Source organism: Onychomys torridus, chromosome X (assembly GCF_903995425.1).
Source record: "Onychomys torridus chromosome X, mOncTor1.1, whole genome shotgun sequence".
Lineage (NCBI taxonomy): Eukaryota > Metazoa > Chordata > Mammalia > Rodentia > Cricetidae > Onychomys > Onychomys torridus.
In genome coordinates this window covers 55,038,702-55,065,704 of record NC_050466.1, presented here as the reverse complement: position 1 = coordinate 55,065,704, position 27,003 = coordinate 55,038,702, and the positions used below count along the sequence as shown (strand labels likewise).

At 38.8% G+C, this 27,003-nt stretch overlaps 1 protein-coding gene across 3 annotated transcripts in view; it reads left to right on the top strand.

The window, feature by feature from the left end:
- The window catches only part of Arhgap6 (Rho GTPase activating protein 6), a 254,670-nt gene that overhangs the window by 135,450 nt on the left and 92,217 nt on the right, over window positions 1–27,003 (top strand). The window contains exon 1 of one of the 3 annotated variants that reach the window (XM_036175167.1): window positions 22,998–23,038. The exons of the other annotated variants lie outside the window; for them this stretch is intronic. The gene's annotated coding sequence lies outside the window, so the exon portion shown is untranslated. Of the gene's footprint in view, window positions 1–22,997; window positions 23,039–27,003 lie in introns of those variants that run through there. 3 annotated transcript variants of the gene reach the window in all.

Genomic DNA, 27,003 nt, shown 5'->3' with positions numbered 1-27,003 from the left:
GAACCTATGTGTGCCAGATGAAGAAGCAACCTAAGACCCTAAAGTGTTCCAATCACTCTACCCTAAAAATAACACCTATTCTGTCTTTTCACACTTTAGATTGATTTCTCCTATTTTGAGACTTTGCATTGATGGGGTCATATGCTGTCTTTGGTGTCAACATGATATCTGTGGGACTCATGTGTATTCGTTTAAGTGGTTGAAGTTGTTTTTTTCATTCTCATTACCATGTAGCTTTCCATTATGTGGATAAACCACAATTTATCCTTTCTACTTTGATGGACATTTTACTAGTTTATGGTTTGAGGCTATTGTGAATAATGACGCTATGAGCATTCTGCCATGCATCTTGTGGTGAATATGTGCACACATTTCTGTTGATTTTAAGAGAGGGGTTTTCTGTTTTGTTGATGTTATTGCAACATCCCACTAAGTATCCAAAGGAGAGGGTTTTAGAGGGATGTAATTAGTGATGTTCTTGGGTCTATCTTTTGCATACTGGGATTGGAATTGTTGGTATTTTCACTATTGAAGAGGCTGTTCTAGTTAATATCTTACTTTTTCTTATATTTTTTAGTGTGTGTGTGTGTGTGTGTGTGTGTGTGTGTGTGTGTGTGTGTGTGAGAGAGAGAGAGAGAGAGAGAGAGAGAGAGAGAGAGAGAGAGAGAGATGCATCTGTGTATTTGGGCACACATGTGATACAGTCCATGTATGTGTCAGAGGACAACTTTTTGGAGTCAGTTCTACCCTTTCACTATAGGATAATGGCATCAAACTCAGGTTGTTAGGCCTGAGCAATAAGGGCTTTAACCCTCTGAGCCATCTTGCTGGCTCTGAAGTGAATATCTCATGAATGCATCTTGTATATTTTATAAGCAATCTTATAACTTGAATACTTATAATTAGTGCATGTGATGGTGCACACATGTATTTCAGCTACTCCTAATTGGCACCAGGAGTGTGTTGAAAGGCCTTAGCTGGGCTGCACAGGACAGAGATTGATTAGTTATGTCTTTTTTGGCATGGAAGTTGGTATATTTGCCTTTTTAGGTGATCTGGCTGCGAGCTTGGCTTAAGCCTCACTAGGTCTATGGACACAGAGTACCCAGTGCTCAGGAGGCTGAAACAGTGCAGAGTTACAATTTGAGTAACTATAGCAGAACTGCTACCTGAAAGTAACTTAAATTTTAAGGTAAGCTCTAACAATCAATTATAGCTGTGTGCTTTTGAAATGGTCTGTGGTACAGGTGCTTTTGTGTGCCTTCTGAAGTACCAGGCTAGGCTAAGGAAAATCACATTCTTCTTTATGTGACTTTTCAGACATTCTCTAATGAACTAGTGCCTTTCTCGGGTGTTCTAAAAAGGCAGAAAAACCTAATGGTCCATCTAAGATGCTAGGGAATAGGATAAACTTGCAGCCTATTTTTCTATTTTATTATGTTAAAATATAATTACATCATTTCCCCATCCCTTTTCTCCATCCCATAACTCCTATACATGCCTCCCACTCTGTCCTATATTTACATCCTCCTTTTCTTTAGCCCCTGTTGTTACATATACTCATAAAAATAAATATATAAATACAACCTGCTGAATCCATGCAAGGCTGATTATATTATATATTTTTAGGGTCAACTACTTGATATTAGATAACTAATCTCATCCCTGGATAAGATTAATGCTCCCTCTATAGGCAGTGATAATTGCTTGTAGCTATTCATCTAAGGGTAGGGCATCATAAGATTTTCCCTGTCTACTTATGGATGGCAACTGGTGTTGGACCTGGAGTTACAGGGAGTTATGAGCCACCATGTGAGTGCTGGGAATTGAACCCAAGTCCTGTGGTCCAGCCCATAAATGAGATCCTTTAAAAAATATTTCTTTTATTTTTTGAGATTATAATCACATTTTTCTCTTCCTTTTCATCTCTGCAAACCCTCTCATATACCCTTCCTTGCTCTCTTTCAAATCCAAAGCCTCTTTTTAAAATTAATGTGCATCTATACATATATATTCCTAAGTGCCTATATGAAATTTAGCACTTAGCATGGTCTGGCATTCAATAAATATATAAAATTGTTCTCTCTATTAGTTGTGATATTTATCCTTATTATTATTATTAAAAGACTGAGGAGTTAATATATACTCACGTATTAGAGAAAATGATTTGGAAATGTGTGTCCAAAAATATCCAAAGGACAATATTCTCAGAGCTCTTCAGATATCCAGTGTGTATGTGGGAGGGTATGAATAAAGCATTATTGGGTGCTCCAAGGCAGATAGCAGCATTTGGTTGTGTCTATCTTTTTTTTTTCTCACAACAGAATTTATAGAAACAAGAAGTAGTAGAAAATGGTGTTCAGTAACAGAATTGGGCTGTTTCTGGAACAGTCTCAATCATTCTAAGAAATATTTTACTGTATTACTCTTGCTAATAATATGAAGTTAATGAAGAGCTGGCCAAACCCTTTTACTTTAAATAATAATGTATATTCAATGCTGAAGAAAACTTTAGTTTTGTTGGGATGTAGCTTACCTGATACCCTATTCTCCCACTAGAGGTCTAACTTTCATAAGATCAGGCACCAAGTAATGTGGGTGGCTTCTATAGCCTCCATTCCCTGACTTGTCGACTTCTTTCATCTCCAAAGCCCTTCCTCAGTAGTCACATCTTCTCTGAGTTCTGCTGGATAAGGTTCGTCTATGTTAAGGACTCATGTAGTTAGAGTGAGCTCACCTGGATAATCTAGTATATTCTCCACATGTCAATGTTGCAAATGTAATGACATATGCAAAGGCCCTTTTGCCATTCAAGGTAACACATTCCTAGACTCCTAGGTTCTGGGAATTCACACATGGATATCTTCTACACTATTTGTTTCATTGGTTTTTTGACATCTCTTAACATTGGTGATAGTCCACAGAGCCAGAAAGACATTCAGCGATTACCTTTGCTGTTTAATTCACATCCTATCAGCCTTCATGTATGGAATGATTACCTTGTAAGTAATATTAAGTTCTGGCTTCATTCAAAGAGCAATAAAGTCAAAGAGCATGAAAGTAAATAAAACAAGGTTATTGAACTGTTCTATGCAGCATTTTATTTTTAGCATATCTTGCAATATGGACCTGAATTGTATTTTAACATATATAATTTCTGTACTAGATATCAACAACTTATTGGTATTAAAATATAAATAGTTTACCTTCTGTTTTGGTGTACCCAGTATATAGCTCACTTGTAAAGAAATGGACACTAGAAATCTTTTAAAATCGCAAGTCATTCATGATCATTAGTGTATGAAAACAAAAGGAAACAAAGATTTTGTTCATTCTCTTAGCTTGGCCAGAGCTCTAGTGGCCAACAGACATGAAGTAGAGATGTTATGGATTTTCTCATTATTAATGGTATCTATATCTCAAGCAACTATGTAGAAAATATATTCTTTTAAATATTTTTTCTTTTTTATAATTTAATTTAATTTTACATATCAGCCATGGGTTCCCCTGTCCTCCCCCCCACTCCCCTCCTCCACCTTCCTCCCAGCCCACCCCCTAATACCATCTCCTCCAGAGCAAAGACACCCCTGGGGATTCAGCTCAACCTGGTAGATTCAGTCCAGGCAGGTCCAGTCCCCTCCTCCCAGGCTGAGCAATGTGTCCCTGCATAAGCCCCAGGTTCCAAACAGCCAGCTAAGGAGCTCCAGGAGTCCAATTGGCAAGAAAGAGGAGGGATTGTATGAGCGAGAATTGTTGAGACCAAGATTGGAAAAAGCACAGGGACAAATAGCCAAACTAATGGAAACACATGAACTATGAACCAAAAGCAGAGGAGCCCCCAGCTGGATCAGGCCCTCTGGATAAGTGAGACAGTTGAATAGTTTGAACTGTTTGGGAGGCATCCAGGCAGTGGGACCCGGACCTGTCCTTAGAAAATGTATTTTTAATTCTCGATGTTTGAGTTGTATTGTTTAAGGTTTTTTCCCATTTTGATTTTTGGTGTATACACAGTTACTATATGATCCAACAATGCCACCTTTAGATAATCAAAAAATCCAAGAAAATCAAAACCATGCTCACACTGGAACTTGTTTGTGAGTATTCAAAATAGCTTTATTCATAATAGCCAAAGAGTAGAAACAGCTGAAAAGCTCCTTAACTAACAGATGATAAGATATGATCTATCTATGCTATTTCACCATAAGAAACAGTTTGAGGGCTGATAAAAGCTACAGCAGTGAAAGATCTCAAAGTATGCTAGATGAAAGAAACCAGACATAAATGGGGCACATATTGTATGACTTCATCTATATTCAATGCCAAAATTAGACAAGCGCATAATGACAGAGAGTACATTAGTGTTTTTCAAGTGCTGGGGTGAGAGAAGCATCAGTAGCAATTAATAACAGGTATGGACTTTCTAAGGTGATGACGGAGCTTCAGAATTGATACTGATCACATATATCTTTAAATATGCTTAGCAAAACAGTAAATTGCACAACTTAAAAGTGGTATTTTTTAACTCAAGAAATTATTTTCATTAGTTTAATTACAACTCATCAAGTCCCTTTATTATTTTGCTACATTTTTCTTTTTAAAAGCTAAAATTCAATATATTTCATTGCCCAGAGGATACATTATATATCAAAACAGAAGTGCTTAGGGAGCTCTGTGAAACACATTTTAATTTATTGTTTCAAAAATAGTATATTGAGAAAAAAAAAAACATCCCAGAGAAATAGCAAATGAAAAAAACAGCCAGTTTGTTTTTATGTCTTACCTGGTGTTTGGTGTGACTCTGTAAATTACTTTCTCTCTTTTCAATTTCCCCTTTTACATGTTTGACATTTAATAGGAGAAGCTGAGAAGCAAGTTTTGTTTTTGGTTTTTTGTTTTTTTGTTTTTTTTTCAGTTTTTACTGGAAGTGGTTTTAGCTACTTTAAAACAAATGTCCCCAATATAAATATTCCCTGCTGGCCTCATTTCCACATAACAGGGACAAATGGTTTTCTGTCTAGATGGTAGAATTGCTGCTCTCCTCCAAACTACCTTCCAACCAACAGATATGCAAAGGCACAAAATATAAAAGCTGTTCTCTTCTAGCCATTGTTTCTGGCCTTGGGAAAGAATCAAGCAAATAGCTGAAATGGGAGAGATGGAGAGTGCATTCACATTCACATATAAGAAGTGGTATCTATGACATTAGAGTCTTCTGGGAAAAGAGCTGACACTTAAACATCCCCAAACCTCCACTGTCCCCCTTAAGTTAGACACCTCAAGAGATTGTCTACACATGTCTAGGTTTGAGACCTATTATTTGAGACCTTCAAAGAACCAAGTTTACCTTCTTTAACACAAAAGTAGATTCCCCCTGGCCATGTTTTAACTCATTCCTTATAGCATCTATAGCAAACATGTCATCATAGTCTAGAAGGTATTGTTTGCTTGATTATTTGATGCTTTGTTCTGTTTCGTTTGTAATGTCCCTATATTGGAGATATTATATGACTTTTCATGGGAGACATAAACAAATGTCTATTTATCTGAGATAAAAAGCACTGATAATATGCCAAGGAAATTATTCTTTCCAAGTTGAGCTTGGGGAACAATTCTGTTTATTTGGGGTTATTTATAATAGCATTGGTAAACAAAAGCAGTTGTGTCACTGAAAAACCCACTCTGACATAGGTGACCACTCATAAAATCCAATGATTCCTAAGCATTTTAAAAGATCAGTTTCTTTTGCTTTTAGAATAGTGAAACAATCTATCCAGTGTGAATATCCATCTCCTCTATCATATGTCTGGTGATTTTAGATTGTTTTTCAGTAAAAGGTCAGCAAAAGTGTTGCAAGTCGGACAGGCTTTATTGTGTACTGAATGCTGCAATTATATTGGGAAAACAGCAACAGACAATATAGACATGAGTGGGTGTGTTTGTATTCCAGTAAGGCTTGATTTACAACAACAACAAAAACCCAGAGACCTTTGGGCTGAAGAGAGCCAGGATTGTAGTTATCTAACTGAACAACACTTGCCACCCCAAGGTCAAGGAATGCTTCAGTCTATATGCTAGAAGTGTTTCTGATGATAGAGGTAAGTCACGAAACTTTAGAATTTGACTTTATAAGAAAACCAAATGAGACAGATTTGGAGGTCAGCATAGGGCTGCCATCACACTTCTAGTCATTCTAAAGAACTGTCTAGAGTAGGAAAGGAAATAATGGAAAAGCAGAACAGAATAATGGTATAAGGTCAATCCTAGCCAAGCCTCAAGCAGTCTGTCTGGGGACAAGTTACTTTATCTGCCCTTACCTTGGATTTTTTTTTCATCTGTTAAAAAAAAAAGAGTGTTAATAGACTTCACCTTATAAAATAGATTTGTGGTTAAAGCTGTGAGTACACAGTAAAGGCAAGGGATAACAGTGGGTATATTCTTTGTCCACAAGATGTTTGTTATTTCCCCAGAAATCTCAATCCTCTGGAAGCATACATAGCCTTCCACTTATTTTATCCTTGCTGTGAGTCACTGATGAGCAATCCTCTTGCTGTGTACTATGAATAGCCGTGCTGTCTTCAAACTCTCATGGCACTAATAGTTTGTCATATTATGGTTCTTTACATGAAAAAATTGTTACAAGGAAAAAGCAGAAAATGTCACTGTAGAGAATGTGCACATGCACAAATCAGTAGTAATCATGGGGACATGTTAGGTGGTAGCAGTTGGGGTTTTCAATATGTCAATAGAGTGATGGTGTGCCTAAATAGCAACCATTATGCTTAAATTCTAGGTTCTGGATCTTACTATTTTTTTAATTTTTAAAATTACACTTATTTAATTATTCACTTATGTGTACATGAGAGAGACATAAAAATCTGGGCTCAGGAGAATATGTGGCTCATTTCACTTACCATAAAAATTGTGTGCATTTTTCCATTTTTAGCTCCATTATATGTAGTAAGTAACTGACCCTTAGAATAAAGGATGAATCAAAAAAGACTGAATTGAAATTCAAAGCTGAGCACTGGGACCATAGAGCCCTCTTTGCAACATGTTCTACAAATAAGTCCCATATTCAAATAACAACCACAGAAGGAGCTGCAGTACGCTCAGTAGTATAGTACTTCCCTGAATGTACAAGGACCTGGGTTTAACCAACCCAGCACCATTTTGAAAAAAAGAAAAAGAAAAAGGAATTAAAATGAGCAAATTAAGCCAGGCAGTGGTGGCGCACGTCTTAAATCCTGGCATTTGGGAGGCAGAGGTAGGTGGATCTCTGTAAGTTCAAGGTCAGCCTGGGCTACGGAGCAAGATCCGGGAAAGGCGTAAAGCTACCCAGAGAAACCCTGTCTCGAAAAAAATAAAAATAAAGATAAAATAAAATGAGCAAATTAAATGGCAGGTGTTTAACTGATACCACTAGAAATGGTCTTCAGCATAGGGCATCTAGAGCAATCCTGCATACAATGAAAAGAATTTTAAATTAACAGTATATAAGTGTAGGGACTTGTCTTAATTAGTAGCATTATTAGATTATTTCTGTTCCCTGTGGAGGAGATGAAAGAGTACCTAGCTTTCAAGTTCAAAGTGAGGTCAGTCATATTATGCCTGCAGCATGGGAGAGATTTGCCAAGATCAGTCAGTGAATGCATAGAGACAGGTCATGCATCCCACGAGAGTGGAAGGGTACAAGAAGCTAGTGGGAGAGGCTGGACAGAGAGAAGCTCAAGTTCAGAACAAATAATTTATGAAATCTAGAAAACAAGTTACACCTCCCAGAAAATGTTTAAGGAATTAACTTCCTTCAATAGTATTGTGATTATCCAAGCCTTTCCACGGTTTTCAACTTAGATTGCCCATTAGAAGAGAGCTTCATATACCTGTTATTGCCTGATCCCCAACTCCAAGGAGTCTTGTTGATTTGACCTATATCTGTGTTGTCAAACACAGTAGCCACAAGCTACTTGTACCTATTTAGATTAAAAAGCAATTACGTTTAAGTAAAAATTTAAATTTAGTTAATAATTTTCACTAGTCAAATCTCAAAAGAATGTCAGCCATGAGTGGCCAGTGGTTATCTTGTCAGACAGTAGGTATAGAAAATATTTTCATAAACATATATAGTTCTAATAGGGTATAATATTCTGAAGGATGGAACAGGGTCATGTAGACATGAGCCTAACAATAGGGAGAATGTCCGTGAAAGGTGATTCTTGGGCAAAACACAGACATTGCAATAATGTACTATTAATAACGGTAGACATATGCACTGGTCTTGCATGAGACTGGGACCATCAACCACCAAGCATGGATGAAAGAGGAGTTCAAAGGGCCCTCCCCCTCAATGATGAATTATTTCTTAGTGATAGATATGGGAAGAGGAGAAGTCACTGCCTTCAGCGATGCACCTACCCATGACCTCATCAGGCTCCAAAGGATAGTCCCAATTCAGTGGTCATACAGATGGCCTTGGTTAAACCAAATGGATTACACAAGATAGCCAAAAGTCATGAATCTAGGAAAGGGACAGGTAAGGAGGAGAAAGGTGTTGATAGCAGTGAAAGGAAGATAAAGGAGGATGGGAGAAAGAAAGCAATGCATGTATTATGTACATTTTTTGAAGCTGTCAAAGAACTAACTTATTAATAAATAGAAAAGCTCCCTTGACCACACCCTTTTCTGGGACAGCATGGGAGAGCTGGCCCTAGTGGCAAGGTTGCAGGAGAGCTGTCCCTGCCTCTCGTTGTGGGGGGGGAGGGGTTGGAGGCAGGCACAGACCTGGGCTAACCAACTCAGCTATCACCCAGTCCTAGATCCAGGGCCTTCAGTTGGCCTAACCCAACAACTACCCCACCTATGAGCTTCTGGAGCATGTGAAAGGACCAGTCCTATGCACAATAGTCACAGGATCCCCCTGACACAGGACAACAACAGGATATCTGAAAGGAGTCTCAGGGAGAGTCCAGCATTGATGGTGTAACAGAAGGCAGAGGGCTTGAACCAGACCGACGACTCATTGCAATGAGCATATGCAAGTAAAACTGTTTGGGCCAAAGGGTGTACTGTGTGATATACCATAGCTTCCAATGCCAGTACAATGAATGAACATGTGATGGAAAGGGGAAAAAGATGGAGGATCAGAATGGTACAAGTACAGAGGAACTAGAGATGAGACAGTTGTGACTGGTATAAGAGAAGTCTATGTTTGATAGAGGAACATGTTATTGCCCAGAGGGGTCAACAAGATGTTGTTTGTTTGTTGTTTTGTTTTTAATTTCATTTTTTAATTTTCTTTTTGGAGGGTTGTTACAAGGGTGGAGAGCCAATAGGGAAGGACTGGGAAATGAGTGAGATTGGGGTGCATGATGTGAAATTTCCAAAGTGTCAATAAAAAATTATGTTTTTTTTGAAAGGTCCCTTGGTCAATTGCTCCACAAGTGGAAGTTTAGATCAATTAACTGTCAGTCTTATACTGAAAATGTTGCTTTTTCTTACTTCATATAAAGTGTTACCATTTATGCTGGTTATAAATTAATTAGGAACATTTAATAAGATAAATGGTTTTAAACCAAAACTAAGAGACCTATTGTCCATAGATCACATTTTAGGCACCAAATTAGAACTGATAGAAATTTGTATTTCTCGTGATACTTGTAATTAACTTGTTGATGGAGTGAGTTCATTAAATCTTATGTAAATTTGAAGTTATTCAAATCATATTATAGGAGGAGGCTTTTTGTAATGCAGTAAAGGCAGTTGACAAAGCAAAATGTGACCAAATGTAGTACTTAAATACAAAGGATTGGAAAGAATCCCCTTTGGTGGCGTTCTTTCTTTCTTTCTTTTTCTTTTTCTTTCTTTCTTTTTTTTTTTTTTTTTTTGCTTTAGCCTATTTTGTTTCACTTAAGAATTTTAAGGTAAAGTTTTGTCTCCCAGATATGATATTGATATATGCTTAGGGCCTGTTTAATTGCATGATGATCTGTAAATATCTGCTTTGGAATTGATTTCTTCAGTTTAAAGTAACATAATTTCAGCATCTTTGCATTTCTTAGTCTTTTTCCAAAGTTATTCATTGTTCATTGAGAAATGAATCTGCCCATATTGGAATAAGTGCCCTGCCCTGTTGAGAATTCACATGACATCATACTCATAATGAGTGTCCTTTCATTTAGCAGCAGCATCCCAAGAAACTTGTAGAATCCAAAAAGTGTTTGTTATTGAAGTCAGAAAGAGCAGCTATAGAAGAAATGTCCTTCTCTATACCTTATCAGAATAAATGGTATCACATGAAAGTTTCTCTGTGTGAACCAGGAGGCAATGACATAAGACAAAATGTGCATTTCTTATTCCTTCTGAAAATGTGTCACTATTTTTGGCTCAACTAATTTTGCTTCAGGGGTTTCTTTTGAAAGCATTCTTAAAGCTAGACTTTGGGGCTCAAGAGATGGCTCAGTGGTTAAGAGCATCAAAAGGGCCTGTGTTCCATTCCTAGCACCCACATGATGGCTCACAAACACCTGTCACTCTAGTTCTAGGGGATCTAATGCTCTCTTCTGGCCTCTGTGGGCACAAGGCATACACATGGTGCACAGACATACATGCAGACAAAGCATCCATTCACATAATATAAGCAAGTGGAGTTAGTGAAAAAGCTAGACTTCTCAAAGGTTTAGAAAGGTAGCTACATTACATTTTCACTTCTAGTGCTTACTTGTTCATTTGCTCTGCCAAGAATGATTTAATAAGTTAACTATTAGCCTTTGACTAAAAGTAAGTAAATTATTTTTCTCTTTGAAAAAAAATTCTCACTTGAAAAAGCCTTTTTTTTTTCAAATGAAGCAATGTAACAAGCCACTCTGATTTTCTAGGATCCAAAAGTTATTTTGGGGGAAAAAAACCTACTTATGAAGAAATCACCCCCTTGGTTTGCCTGCTTGATCACTGCCACCAGTACAAAAATATTCAAGGAGGTGGTAAATATTCAGTAAATGTTAGGGTTTCTTTCTTGTGGTTTTGACTTTGAGATTCATGTTCTAGCTACCTATTGGTTTACTTTAATGGCATATTTACATTTGAAACAGCTAACCATTATTCTTCCTGTAGATAAGTCACAAGAGCCACAGGAGGATACTAGAAGTAGGATCAAAGTCAATATACCTGGAGTGAGGAGAAGACAAGCAGGTACAGTTCAAGAAGCAAATGTCAGCATTGAGAGAAAGCAGAATCTTCTGGCCCTCTGGCTGGTCACAAAGCCTCTGGACATTCTCAGCAATCCCAAAAATTAACCAAAAAGATGCCACATTTCACTGAGCTCTTTAAAGGAATAGATAAATGGAAATATCCTTCACAATGTATAGTTTGGGGTATAGTCTTAAAATAATCCAGAACGAAGTGGCAGCTGAATGCTCCTTGCCAATGGAGGTTAAGCAGACCAGCAAAAGATCTAGCAGTAATGGTTGTAATCTAAATAAATTTCACCATAGCATTTTGGGATTCAGTTATAGTTCTGAAAAATAAAAGCATTACCTATTTCTAATAATTGAATATATGTTGTTTAAACCTGGAAGGATGCCAAAATATATTGATCTGCTCTATTGTTGAAGGAGTCCCCACATGCTCTGTAAAGCAGTGCAGAAAGATCACTGTCTGCTTGATCACCTACCTCTCTTTCAAAGGAATTATGAAAAGAGAAGGAACTATATGTATTATAGTCCCTTGGGAAGATATATGGGGAGGAGGTGCTGCAGATTCAGATTGGTGAAGCCTGTTATTTGTGAGGACATAGGACAGCATGAATAGTAGTAGATCCATCAGGCACATATACAGATCTCTCAATTAAAGTTTATTCCTAATTTCAGTTCTAAAGGTAATGATTAGTGGGATGAAAAGATCTAAAGACAAAGATGGGCCCTACCCACAAGAGATTTCTGATTTGGTTACACAGGAATTCACAACAAGTAAACCACTCTAAACCTTAGTGAATTAAAGCAGCCACCATTGGTTCTACTACATGATAGTCCTTCTGAACTTGACAGTGTTCACTTAGAATACTTCATTCATTTCAGAGATTAGTTAAGGTTGGGTTTAGTTGAGACATTGGGACAAGCAAGCCTTTGCTGTTTTCCATGTGGTCTTCTCATGGCTCTTTTGATAATCTCTCCAACACAGTATTTAGATTTATGTTATGGAGATTTAAAGGTCCTAAGAAAGGAGAGGTAGTTGTTGGGAATTCTTATGTCTTAGGCTCAGATTTGTCACAAAACCACCTCCTACCATATCAAGGTAGTTAAAACCTCAAGGCCAATAAGGACTGAAGGGCAAAGAGATATATAATAAGCATGCTTACTGGTGAGGTGTGGCCCATATCTGGGAGTTCCACACATGCCATAGAGGATTGCCCATTTTTTTTATGAACCAGGACTAAAAATAAAGCAGCACAGACCACTTTCTCCAAAATTCCACTGGCTATAGCCCACTTATATGCCTAAACATTAACCACAAACAAGCCTGGAAAGTGAAGTCTAATAGAATGCCCATGGATTATAGGCTACAGATTTTTGTGAGCAGCCAGGCCTTTTCTCATTGTAGACTTTGTATCTGAATTTCCATCACCTCTTCTCTCCAATAGAATTGTGTAAGTAAGGGAATTGTGATGCACATAAATTGCTAGCACATATTTATGCTCAGTTAATTTCTACATCATAATGGTAACTCACTATTATGTAGTGACTTTTTTGGGTTTTATTTTTTATCCTATTTAAGTCAACACACATTGTATTGGCTATCATGATAAAGAACTTAGTTGAAGCCATTACTAATGTAATCAGAAACATACTAAAAAAGCTTGAGATTTGTGCACAGTGACAGATATGGATCTATTTGCAGCCTTCTACACGTTGACATCCTGATCTGACCTAGTCTAGTGATCAGATGGCCAAACATGCTGGAACTCTCATCCAATAACAGATGGAAATGGATGCAGAGATGCTCGGCCAGGCCCCAGGAGGAGCTCCAGGAGTCCAATTGTCGAGAAAGAGGAGGGACTGTAAGAGTGTGAATTGTTGAGACCAAGATTGGAAAAGCACAGGGACAAATAGCCAAAGAAATGGAAGCATGTGAATTATGAACCAAAGGCTGTGGAGCCCCCAGCTGGAGCAGGCCCTCTGGATAAGTGAGACAATTGAATAGCTTGAACTGTTTGGGAGGCATCCAGGCTGTGGGACCGGGGACCTGTCATTAGAGCATGAGCTGGCTGTTTGGAACCTTGGGCTTACACAGGGACACTTTGCTCAGCCTGGAAGGAGGGGCTGGACCTGCCTACACTGAATCCACCAGGTTTAAATGAATCCCCAGGAGGAGTCTTGGCCCTGGAGGAGATGGGAATGGAGGGGAGGGCCTGGGGGGAAGGTGGGAGCAGGGGCAGGAGGGGGAAGACAGGGGAACCCATGGCTGATGTGTAAAATTAAATAATAATAATAAAATAAAATAAAAGCTTCAGAAAGTGTTTTTACAGTATTTTGTCATAAATGTGTACAATATCACCAATTGTAGAAACAGAAGCAAAGCCTGGAAGGCAGTGTGAATGCTAATGCATGGACTCCAAGGCTATAAATAATTACTTGACACTATTCACAAGTACTAAGTGGAAGAAGACCGTTGTGTTTTCAGCTTTTTTTTTTTTATGATTAGCAAAATAGCCACAAATCAAAGCTTTTACTTGTTTTCTGATTTTTAGTTACAAGGCTGTTTGAGGGTTTGGGGCCTTTTACTGGTTCTACTCAAAGGGCTGATATTTAAATATTAAAGAGGACTCCTTATCTTCACTTTTTGTTTTTCTGGCTTAAGTGTATTTTCTAAAGAATGCCAAATACCCAGCTTTCCCATCATTTCTGTATTTCTTTTGAAAGCTTGATTTGGTTCTACCAATAAACTTTCATTACACAATACATTTTTTCTTGATATTGAGATTATTCATTTAAAGAAGTAGTCACTTTCTCATGACATATTCATTGACATGACATACATATTTAAAAATAACTTCTTGTTAGGGCTATGAACATTGACTTAGCTGGAGGACATGGTTGGGTAACTTTATCCCACACTGAATAAACCTCTTTTTTTTCTGATTTCACTATTGGATAGGCATAGTGGTGTGGTAAGTAACACCAGCACTTTGGAGGCAGGAGCAGGTAGATGTCTGTGAGTTTGAAGCCAGTCTGGTCTATATTGTGACTTCAAGGGCAACCATGGCTACACAGTGAGACTCTGTTTCATAATGATGATGAGGACAATGATGATCATGATAATGGTGGTGATAACAATAAATAATGGGATCTGAGGAGATGGCTCAGTGGTTAACAACACTTGCTACTCTTGCAGATGATGTAGGTTTAGTTTCCAGCACCCACATGGCCTTTACAACTGCCTATAATTCCAGCTCCAGAAGGTCATATGCCTTGTTCTGGCTTCTGTGGGCACTGCATGTATGTGGTGCACACAAATACATTTATGCAAATATTCATACATTAAAATAAAAGTGAATTTTAATAAAAATAATAATAGATTAAAAGACCACTCTGGCCTTAAGTGCTGGATCTTATCATTTTTTTTTCTTTATTATTATGTGTTTTAAATTTTATACATCAGCCATGAGTTCCCATGTCCTACCCCCTCCCGACCCTACCACCACCTTCCCCCCAGGCCCTCCCCTCCATTCCCATGTCCTCCAGGATCAAGGCACCCCTGAGGATTCATTTAAACCTGCTGGATTCAGTGTAGGCAGGTCCTGTCACCTCCTTCCAGAATGAGCAAAGGGTCCCTGTGTAAGCCCAAGGTTTCGAACAGCCAGCTCATGCACTAAGGACAGATCCTGGTCCCAAAGACTGGGTACCTCCCAAACAGATCAAGCTATTCAATGGTCTCACTTATCCAGAGGGCCTGATACAGCTGGGGGCTCCACAGCCTTTGGTTCATAATTCATGTGCTTCCATTCGTTTGGCTATTTGTCCCTGTGCGTTTTGCAATCTTGGATTCAACAATTCATGCTTTTGCAGACCCTCCTCTTTCTCAACAGTTGGACACCTGGAGCTCCACCTGGGGCCTGGCTGAGGATCTCTGCATCCACTTCCATCAGTTATTGGATGAAAGTTCCAAGACCACTGTTAGGGTGTTTGGCCATCTGATCACCAGACTAGGTCAGATCAGGCTTTCTCTAGACCATTGCCAGCAGACTACTGGGACCTCTCGAGCACTCTGCCTATTCCTGTTCTCATGTGGTCTTCATTTATCATGGTCTGTTATTCCTCATTCTCCCTTTCTCTTCTTGATCCAGCTGGGATCTCCTGCTCCCCTAAGCTTTCTTTCCCTCAAAACTTGCACTTCATTACTCCCACTCTTGTCCAGGTTGTTCATGTAGATCTCATCCATTTCTCTGTCATTGGGTGATCCTTGGGTCTTTCCTAGGGTCCTGTTTTCTAGGTACCTCCCTGGACTTGTGTAGCAGTCTAGTCATCTTTGTTTTACATCTAGTATCCTCCTATGCGTGAGTACATACCGTGTTTGTCCTTCTGAGTCTGGGTTACCTCACTCAGTATGATTTTTTCTAGATCCATCCATTAGCCTTCAAACCTCATGATGCCATTGTTTTTCTCTGCTGAGTAGTACTCCATTGTCTATATGTACCATATTTTCTTTATCTAGTCTTCAGTTGAAGGGCATCTAGGTTGTTTCCAGGTTCTGACTATTACAAACAAAGCTGGTACAAACATAGCTGAGCAAATGCCCTTGTGGTATGATTGAGCATTCCATGGGTATATGCCCAAGAGTGCTATAGCTGGGTCTTTGGGGAGATGGATTCCCAATTTTCTAAGGAAGTGCCATATTGATTTCCAAAGTGGCTGTACAAGCTTGCATTCCCACCAGCAGTGGAGGAGAGTTCCCCTTGCTCCACATCCTCTCCAGCATAAGCTGTCTTCTCTGCTTTTGATCTTAGCCATTCTGACAGGTGTAAGGTGGTATCTCAGAGTCATTTTGATTTGCATTTCCCGGATAATTAGGGATGTTGAGCAATTTCTTAAATGTCTTTCAGCCATTTGAACTTCCTCTGTGGAGAATTCTCTGTTTAGTTCTATAGCCCATTTCTTAATTGGACTGTTGGGCATTTTGATGTCTAATTTCTTGAGTTCTTTATATATTCTGGATATCAGCCCTCTGTCAGATGTGGGGTTGGTGAAGACCTTTTCCCATTCTGCAGGCTGTCGCTTTGTCTTATTGACCGTGTCCTTTGCTCTACAAAAGCTTCTCAGTTTCAACAGGTCCCATTGATTGATTGTTTCTCTCAGTGTCTGTGCTACTGGTGTTATATTTAGAAAGTGGTCTCTGGTGCCAATGCATTCAAGAGTACTTCCTACTTTCTCTATTATCAGGTTTAGAGTAGCTGGATTTATGTTGAGGTCTTTGATCCACTTGGATTTAAATTTTGTGCAAGGTGACAGATATGGATCTATTTACAGCCTTCTACACATTGACATCCAGTTATGCCAGCACCATTTGTTGGAGATGCTTTCTTTTTTCCATTGTACATTTTTGGCTTCTTTGTCAAAAATTATATGTTCATAGGTGTGCGGGTCAATGTCAGGGTCTTCAATTTGATTCCATTGGTCCACATGTCGGTTTTTATGCCAGTGCCAAGCTGTTTTTATTACAGTAGCTCTATAGTAGAGCTTGAGGTTGGGGATTGTGATGCCTCCAGATGTTGTTTTATTGTACAGGATTCTTTTGGCTATCCTGGGTTTTTTGTTTTTCCATATGAAGTTGAGTATTATTCTTTCAAGATCTGTGAAGAATTGTGTTGGTAATTTGATGGGAATTGCATTGAATCTGTAGATTGCTTTTGGTAAGATCGCCATTTTTACTATGTTAATCCTGCCTATCCATGAGCATGGGAGATCTTTCCATTTTCTGACATCTTCTTCACTTTCTTTTTTTAGGGACTTAAAGTTCTTGTCATATGGGTCCTTCACATGCTTAGTTAGGGTAACCCCAAGGTATTTTATATCATTTGTGGCTATTGTAAAGGTGATGTATCTCTGATTTCCTTCTCAGCCTGTGTGTCTACTGTATATAGGAGGGCTACTGATTTTTTTTAGTTGATCTTGTATCCTGCAATGTTGCTGAAGGTTTTTATTAGCTGTATCAGTTCCTTGGTTGAATTTTTGGGGTCACTCATGTATACTAACATGCCATCTGCAAATAGGGAGAGCTTGACTTCTTCCTTTCCAATTTGTATCCCCTTAATCTCTTTATGTTGTCTTATAGCTCTGGCTAGAACTTCAAGTACTATATTGAATAAGTATGGGAAGAGGGGACAGCCTTGCCTTGTTCCTGATTTTAGTGGTATTGCTTTGAGTTTCTCTCCATTTAATTTGATGTTGTCTATTGGCTTGCTGTGGATTGCCTTTATTATGTTTAGGTATGTTCCCTGTATTCCTGATTGCTCCAAGACCTTTATCATGGAGGGGTGTTGGATTTTGTCAAATGCCTTTTCTGCAACTAGTGAGATGATCATGTGGTTTTTTTCTTTGAGTTTGTTTATATGGTGTATTACATTGACGGACTTTCCTATGTTGAACCACCCTTGCATCCCTGGGATGAAGCCTACTTGATCATGGTGGATAATTGTTTTGATGTGTCCTTGGAGTCTGTTCGCCAGAATTTTATTGAGTATTTTTGCATCAATGTTCATGAGGGAGATCAGTCTGTAGTTCTCTTTCTTTGCTGCATCTTTGTTTGGTTTAGGAATCAGGGTAATTGTAGCCTCATAGAAGGAGATTGGTAATATTCCTTTTTCTTCTATTGTGTGGATCAATTTAAAGAGTATTGGTATTAAGTCTTCTTTGAAGATCTGGGAGAATTCTGCAGTGAAACCATCAGGTCCAGGGCTTTATTTTGGTTGGGAGACTTTTAATGACTGACTCTATTTCCTTAGGGGTTATTGGACTATTTAAATGGTTTATCTGGTCTTGATTTAACTTAGGTATGTGGTACCTATCCAGAAAATTATCCATTTCTTTTAGATTTTCCAGTTTTGTGGAGTAGAGGTTTTTGAAGTATGACCTGATGATTCTCTGGATTTCCTCATTGTCTGTTGTTATGGCTCCGTTTTCATTTCTGATTTTGTCAATTTGGATGCTCTCTCTCTGTCTTTTAGTTAGTTTGGATAAGGGCTTGTCTATCTTGTTGATCTTCTCAAAGAACCAACTCTTTGTTTCATTAATCCTTTGTATTGTTCTCTTTATTTCTATTTTATTGATTTCAGTTCTCAATTTGATAATTTCCTGGCATCTGTTCCTCCTGCGAGACTTTGCTTCTTCCTGTTCAAGGGCTTTCAGGTGTGCTGTCAAGTCACTAGCATGAGATTTCTCCAGCTTCTTTATGTGGGCATTCAGTGCTATGAATTTCCCTCTTAGCACTGCTTTCATAGTGTCCCATAAGTTTGGGTATGTGGTGTATTCATTTTCATTGATCTCTAGGAAGTCTTTAAATTCTTTCTTTATTTCTTCCTTAACGCATTGGTGATTCAGTTGAGCATTACTCAGTTTCCATGAGATTGTAGGATTTCTGTAGTTTTTTCTGTTGTTGAAATCTAACTGTAAACCATGGTGGTCTGATCGAACACAGGGGGTTATTCCAATTGTTTCGTATCTGTTGAGATTTGCTTTGTGGCCAAGTATGTGGTCGATTTTAGAGAAGGTTCCATGGGGTGCTGAGAAGAAGGTATATTCTTTTTTGTTTGGGTGGAATGTTCTGTAGATATTGATTAAGTCCTTTCGAGCCATAACATCAGTTAAGTCCATTATGTCTCTGTTAAGTTTCAATTTGGCCAATCTGTCCAGAGGTGAAAGTGGGGTCTTGAAGTTTCCCACTATTAATGTGTGGGGTTTTATATGTAATTTAAGCTTTAGTAATGTTTCTTTTACATATGTGGGTGCCCTTGTGTTTGGGGCATAAATGTTCAGAATTGAGACTTCATCTTGGTGGATCTTTCCTGCGATGAGTATGTAATGTCTTTCATCATCTCTTTTGATTGATTTTAGTTTTAAGTCTATTTTGCTGGATATTAACATGGCTACACCAGCTTGCTTCTTAAGACCATTTGATTGGATAGTCTTTTCCCAGCCTTTTATTCTTAGGAGGTGTCTGTCTTTGAATTTGAGGTGTGTTTCTTGTATGCAGCAGAAAGATGGGTCCTGTTTTCGTATCTATTCTGTTAGTCTGTAACTTTCTATAGGTGAATTAAGTCCATTGATATTAAGGGATATTAATGACCAGTGATAGTTCATTCCTGTTGTTATTTTTATTTTTTGTTGGTAGTGAGTGTGTACTTCTCTTCTTTGGGTTTACTGCTGTGGTGTTATCTATTGCCTGTGTTTTCATGGGTGTATCTGCCTTCCTTAGTTTGGACTTTTCCTTCTACTGCTTTCCGTAGGGCTGGGTTTGTGGATGAGTATTGTTTAAATCTGGTTTTGTCTTGGAAGGTCTTGTTCACTCCATCTGTGATGATTGAGAGTTTTGCTGGGTATATTAGTCTAGGCTGGCATCCATGGTCTCTTAGTGTCTGCATTATATCTCTCCAGGTCCTTCTGGCTTTCAAAGTCTCCATCAAGAAATCAGGTGTTATTCTGATGGGTTTGCCTTTAAAAGTCACTTGGCCTTTTTCCTTTGCTGCCCTTAAAATTCTTTCTTTGTTCTGTACGTTTAGTTGTTTAATTATTATGTGGCGAGGGGAATTTTTTGGGGGTCCTAGTCTGTTTGGTGTTCCATAGGCTTCTTGTATCTTCATGGGCATTTCCTTGTTTAAGTTGGGAAAGTTTTCTTCTATGATCTTGTTAAATATATTTTCTGTGCCTTTGAGTTGGTATTCTTCTCCTTCCTCTATCCCTATTATTCATAGGTTTGGTCTTTTCATGGTGTCCCAAATGTCTTGGACATTTTGGGTCATGACTTTGTTGGTTTTAGTGTTTTCTTTGACTGATGAATCTACTTCTTCTAACGCATCTTCAACACCAGAGATCCTCTCTTCCATCTCTTGCATTCTGTTGGTTATACTTGCCTCTGAAGTTCCTGTTTGTTTACTCAGATTTTCTATTTCCAGCATTCCTTCTGCTAGTGTCTTCTTCATTTTTTTCTATTTCCCTCTTCAGGTCTTGGACTGTCTCCCTTGCTTTTTCATGATTTTCTTTCAGAGACTTATTTTTTTCTTCTGCTTTAATTGTCCTTTCCTCTAGTTTTTTATAACGTTTTTCCCTTTTTTTGTTTGTCTGTTCCTCTACTTTATTTTTGATTTCTTCTATATAAGGCTCTAGCCTCTTCATGATGTTACTTATAAGGTTGTTTTCTTCTTCATCTTCCATTCCGTGATGTTCAGGTCTAGCTGTTGGAGGAGGGCTAGGTTCTGGTGATGCTGTATTGCTCTTTATTTTGTTGTATGTACTTCTGCCTTGATGTCTGCCCATCTCCTCTTGGGTTTGTTCTTGGTCTTATCAGTGTACTTGGTCCAGAGAGAGTTGACAGGTTTAGGGAGCCTCTCTCTGGTCCAGATGGAAGCTCTGGGCCAGATGGGAGCGCTGGTCCAGCTGAGAGTGCTGGCCGGATAGGAGCTGGGGGCCTGTACTCTGAGTCTTGGGAAGTCCCTGATGTCTCCTTATTTTGTCCAGATGGGAGCTCCTCTTGTCCAGATGGGAGTTCCTCTGGTCTCTGGTCCAGATGGGAGTTCCACGGCAGGATGGAAGCTGGGGGCTGGTCTCTGATTCTTGGGAAGTGGCTGGGGTCTCCAGAAGATGGGTGTGGGGGCAGGGTGTAGAGACTGCAGTGTCTGCCTGCAGTCTTGGAAAAGGGGAGCTTTCCCGCAGGGCCTGCCAATTGGCAGGAAACTGGGGCCAAGTTGGTCAGGTCCTCCTGGGGTGGACTGTATTCAGCGGTGGGACCCAGGGGAAGTTGCCTCTCTGACTATAACCCAGGCACTCACCTCTGGTCCAGATGGGAGTTCCGGGGCGGACGGGAGCTGGGGGTTGGTCTGCTGGATCTTATTTAATCACTATTTCTTACTGAACACTTACAAAACAGCTTCTACTGATGATCCTTATGGACAGGGACTTTGTCTTCTGATTAACTTGTAAACTCCATAGGGATTAGGATCACAGCTGCATCACTCAAGAGTTGTGAATGTTTGGGCAAATTATTTAATGTCTCAAAGATTATTTTTGTCTATGGTGGGGAAATAAAAGTGTCATTAACTTACTTCTTAGATTTTTTTCACAAGTAAATGACTCAGTACTCATAAAATGCTTAGGACAGTGCATGACACAATCTGCATTAAATATTGTCATGTATTCATAAAGTAAGTAATGATGAAAAATGAAATTGCAGATTTATTATTTTCATGTGCAGTAATAATATCAAATAACTTTAAATATACATCTAACATCTATCAATGACTCTCTAGCATTATTTGAACCATATTGGTCATCTGTCAGAGTTATAAACACTTCCAACATGGGAGGACTGAGGTTGATGGAGGTGGCTGTATGTGCAGGAACAAGTAGCTTTTACTCTGGTTTTCTCTCAACTTTAGTCATTCTAGTAAGGAACATCATGTGACATTTTATTGCTTTTTCAATTTTCTCCCATGCTAAATAAATAATGCCAACATAGACTATGTGTGCCTTCCATGATGAATGCCACAGAATTCCAGGAAAATCACACTGAATCCCTGCATTTTAATCAGTAAGATCTTCCATAAAATCATTGCTCAGTCCAATACAACAACAGCAATTATTTTGTTAAAATTCACTTGAAACCATGAGAGAATTATAACTTTATATCAACAGGGAAACAAAGATGCATTTTTGAATTGTGTTTGGTTTGGTGCCATGTAGAATAAATAGGAATTTTTAAATTTTCTTTTTGAGATTGTAATATAATTATATCATTTTTTCCCTTCCCATTCCTCTCTCCAAACCCTCCCATATACCTTTGCATGTTCTCTTTTAAATTTATGGCCTCTTTTAAAATTGATTGTTGTTATATGTATATGTGCAAAAAATATGTTTTTGTCTTTTATTTTCTCTCTGCCCTCCATGACTTTCACGCTTCACCTCTACCTGTTCTCATACCCTCTTAAACATAGTCGAGGGGGTACATTCACTTGGACCTCTACCCCTTCTGCTCAGAAAATGAACAACTTCTCAAAGAATAAAACAAAGAAGTGTGTGGTATGCTTCATTATAAAGGGAAATAAATCTGTTCTGGTTTTTAATGTCTGCAGGGGAAAAAATCAGGGTTTTAAAGTACAGTTTAACAACTGAGAAATTTTTCTGAGCTGAGAAAGTATCCTATGGGCTGCATTGTGCTCGTGGGGGGACACTTTGCAGTTACAATTCAGTTGCCATTTGTAGATCCCTATGGTCAGGGGATTTTTAAATGGAACCCTCTTTTAATTCGTATGTGTGTGTGTGTGTGTGTGTGTGTGTGTGTGTGTGTGTGTGGTGTGTGTTTTCAAAATAGTCTTATTAAAATACAAAGTAGAGAAACCCAGTTTCAATTTCTCTTTTTGTCCTGCCCTCCCACTTCCTCCCCAGCGTGTATACACATACTCTCTCTTTCTCTCTCTCTTCCTCCCTCCCTCCCTCCTATCTTTCCTCTCTTCCTCCTTACTTCTTTCTTAATCTCACTTACTCACTCTGTGACATGGCCTATCTATGTTCAAAAGAGACAGGAACTTCTCAGTTATCTGGTGAAAAGATTGCTTTTTTTTTCTTCCAAGATTCATGAGGTAGTGGATATATCTGGCAACAAAAAGTATCCCGAAGTCATAGCAGAGCCAGCTGGGTAATTTCTCTCACACTTGATAAGATCTTCTGTCACAAGATTCATTTTTCACACACACACACACAAAAAGCAGAGTCAAGTTCCTAGTCCAAGCTAAGTTCAGTTACATTAGAGAGGACAGCAAAGACGCCGAGAATAGAATTCATGGGTAAGCACCAAATCTATATCTATTTCTTTTGCAGATGATGATTATGATAAGATATGTGAATCTGTAATTCCTACTGTGTGATTTGGGAAGAAAAATGGGTGATCAGCATGTGTGATGTATGGCTGCTAAAAACTGCTTTGCACCGATAGAGATTCCTGAGCATAGCTCATTTCCAGACTGATTGATGATGCTGAAGCAGCGGGAAATATGCGAACTGCAGCAGGAAGGAGTGCTCTGCAATTAACGGGAGCAGCAGCATTAGTGTGATTGCTGCAAGACTCTGGCACCAGCTGCTTGGAGGTCTCCCAGCCCGAAGTTTAACCTTCCTCTTTCAACTTCTTGCATGTGCTGCAACATGTTACCTGTGGTGGCAGAGACAGATACAGGCTTTGGAGAACAACTTATACTCGAGATAAGGCTAATGCTAAATCGGCATGTTACTTTACCAAAGGAAAGATCTTAAGCTACTGGATTTTCAAACACTGTAAATACTCTGGTTTTGCTAACTATAATGAATCTAGTCAGCCAGTGGTAGTGCTTGTCTTTAATCCTAGCACTCAGGAGGTAGAGGCAGGTGGATCTCAGTGAGTTCAAGGCCAGCCTGGTCTACATAGGGAATTCCAGGATAGTCAGGGCTACATAGAGAAACCCTGTCTTGAAAACAAAACAAACAAAAGAATCTAATGTTGGCATGGCTTGGTGGTAGAAAGAAGGGCAACTTAGCTCTCAAGTTCAAGGTCCTACTTGGCTGCTGTAAGACTAACTTTACTAATAGCTGTTGCTTTACTTATTTGTAAGGTTACAGGTTTGGGCTGGTTTCCCTTGGGAGATGATGGCATGCAAATATAGTATTGGTTATCAGACAAATTTCTACAGCCTGAAGCCAGGCTTCAAATCCCAACTCTGATATTTATTCATTTTATGATCTGGGCAAGTGGCATAATGTTTGTGCCTCAGTTTCTCCATCTGCAAATACAAAGATAATAAGGGTGTCATTGTCCCCCAAGGATGTTGCAACCATTACATGAGATAATGTAAATAAAGATCTTGGTAGCCAATCAACCATTTCTACTGTGAGCAGAACTTTCAGGGCCTAATACATTGCTAAAGGTCAATTGTTCTAACTGATTAAATTGTGGAAAGGCAAGAACTGTTGAAGGTTAGCCTTATTGTTGAGACATTTCTAATCCATTCAGGTTATTTCTACCTTCTACAGCATGTGCTCCATGCAAGCTGTTTTGCCTCCATGATTTGAGCAAAGCTTTTAAAGCCAAGAATTGAATTTATGGGTACTAGAAAAGTTCACGACTCAGCTGGAGAAACTCCGAAGTGAAAATGGCCTTTCAGTTTGACATCTTTTTGCATAAGGACGTCGAATATGTGGATTTGTCTCCTCTGTGCTAACCATTAACAAGGCTTTTCCCTACAAGAAAATATGTACATGACATTTATTTTCCCAGCTGGTGTTAGCACAGTTCCAGGTTTGACAATGTTCATTTCTTTCATTTGGGTTTATCAATAAAATACACACATAAACAGGCCATTTTCACATGACCATTTCTTTTATCTTTATTCACATTTTTATTTATAGATGTGTGGACACATGTGCTCTGTACATGGCTTAGCATGCCTGTGGAGGTTCAAGGACATGCAGCTGGAGTTGGTTCTTGCCTTATACCATGTAGGCTTCAGAATGATTGAACTCATGTCTTCAGGCTTGGCAACAAGTGCATTTTCCCACTGAGCTACCTCACCAGATGATGGCTTTAGAAAACCACTTGTATTTCACCCTACCATTTATATGTTTCCAGCATCTCAATTATTTCCATCTTGTATGATTTCTTTATGGGCTCTTTGGGATATATTCCAAAGAAGCACAATCTTAGAGTTAGAAAATGTTGCTCCAAAAGGCTAATTCTAAACATAAATGTGTCTTAATACTTTTAAATTGGTGAAGTTGTCAGCAAATATTTTCTGGAAGGGCTCAATAATAAAATTGTTTAGCTCTGTAGGCTTGGCAGTCTCTGTTGCAAGCTGTTCAGCTCTACCACTGAAGCATGGACACTGCCATAGGCTGTACCTGAGTGAGTGAGTGAGTGAGTGAGTGTAGATGTGCTCCAATAAAACTTCAAGGTTTGGCCGGGCAGTGGTGGCACACGCCTGTAATCCCAGCACTCAGAAGGCAGAGGCAGGCGGATCTCTGTGATTCGAGGCCAGCCTGGTCTACAGAGCTAGTCTAGGACAGGCTCCAAAGTTACAGAGAGAAACCCTGTCTTGAAAAAAACAAAACAAAACAACAACAACAACAAAAAATAAACTTCAAGATTTGACTCATGGGCAGCAGTTTGCTATATGTGAATTATTGATTCCTGACTAGTCAACTTATTATAATCAAAATACTTACCATTCCCATTTTACAGATGAGGAAAGTGAAGGACAGGACATGTAAGTAGCTTGCTAAGAACCCACATGGCTGGCAAACACTGGAACTGGGGCCCAAATCTAGGAAGGTATTTCGTTTAGCAACTACTCCATGACAACCAATGGAATGTTTGGCCCCTGAATTGTGCCTGATTCATCTCATCATTTACATAAGGGCCTACTCAAATACAGTGTTCCCAGTCAAGCTGTTCAGAAAGCTCACACATTAATCCTACTTCCTCTGCCCTGCCCTACCTGCTTCTTTAGTGCTTATCATCTTGTAACTTCCTGTGAGTTACTCAGTCATTGTGTGTGTTTATCTGCTTTTTATTTTGTTCACTAATGAGTCTTAAGTACCTTGAAGAGTTCCTGGCCTATAGAATTCCCCCATCAAGTGCTTGCTGAACCAGCAAGATAAGCTTTTGCATGTTTAGACTTAGACACTTCTGAAGTAACAGTAATATATGAAGGCAAAAGTTCAAAGTAGACTACCATTCTTATAAATTATTTCTAACTTTCTGAAATCCCTATTCAAAATAAAATAGAACTTTTTAATTAAAAAAGTCCAGATTCAATGCATTTCTAAAAGTGTGTGGTATAGTAGAGGTATTAAATTCCCCATAAAGAAAAGTGTGTTTTGGAATAACTAAAGAGTCAAGAGAGGATAAGTGAAAAATGGTTTCCTGTTGAGTGCATAGAAGAGCAGTCTCTTCAGTGAATCCAGCCAGGGGTGTAACAACCATACAAACTCTCTCATCTTTCCCAAGGTGCTCACAAAGAAGGAAGTTTCTTGTCATTGCAACGTGCTTATTTTGGAGTTATAAAGATCAAGGCAGACCTTTTCAGAAGTGTTTGATTGTGGGGCTTGGTATTTCAGCTTATGCTATGCTTCAGTGGTGCACTTTGATTATGTGGAAAGAGTGCCTTCACTAATTATTAGTACACAATCCCGTCTACCTTAGGAAATAATCGGATTTACTTGTGACATATATGATCTAAAAGACAGACCATTCTTAAGTTCCTAAGTATATTTTGTGCATCTTGCCTTCAAGAAACCACAATCCAACTGGCTCCTAGAAAAAAGAAATCTACTCCAACAAATGGTGGAACTATTTATTCAGAAATTCAGCACATGTTTCTTTAAGAGTTTTTCATATCACTAAAATTGCCAGGATTCAGATGAGATGCAAATTTAGAATGATGATTAATATTAATTATAACTTAAATTACCACTTATTCACAGCCTGTCAGGAGCTAATAAGCCTCCACAAGAAATTCATTTGCATTGTTTTGTGTGATCTACACATGCCTGAGAGTTAATTCTTCCTCTTTCCTCAGTACTATTGAGAAAGCTGAGGTGTTCAGAATCTTGTCAAAAAGTTCACATATAGTTAGCCCTGAGGCTTGGTAACTTAAATTTTGAAGCCTGCTTTAAAGCTGAAGAACTTGTGTGTTTGATAGTGATAAACTGTGACTGTGATTGTAACATACTGCACCCATAGAAAATATTTTGATCAGGTCTGCATCAATCTTTTGCTAGCACT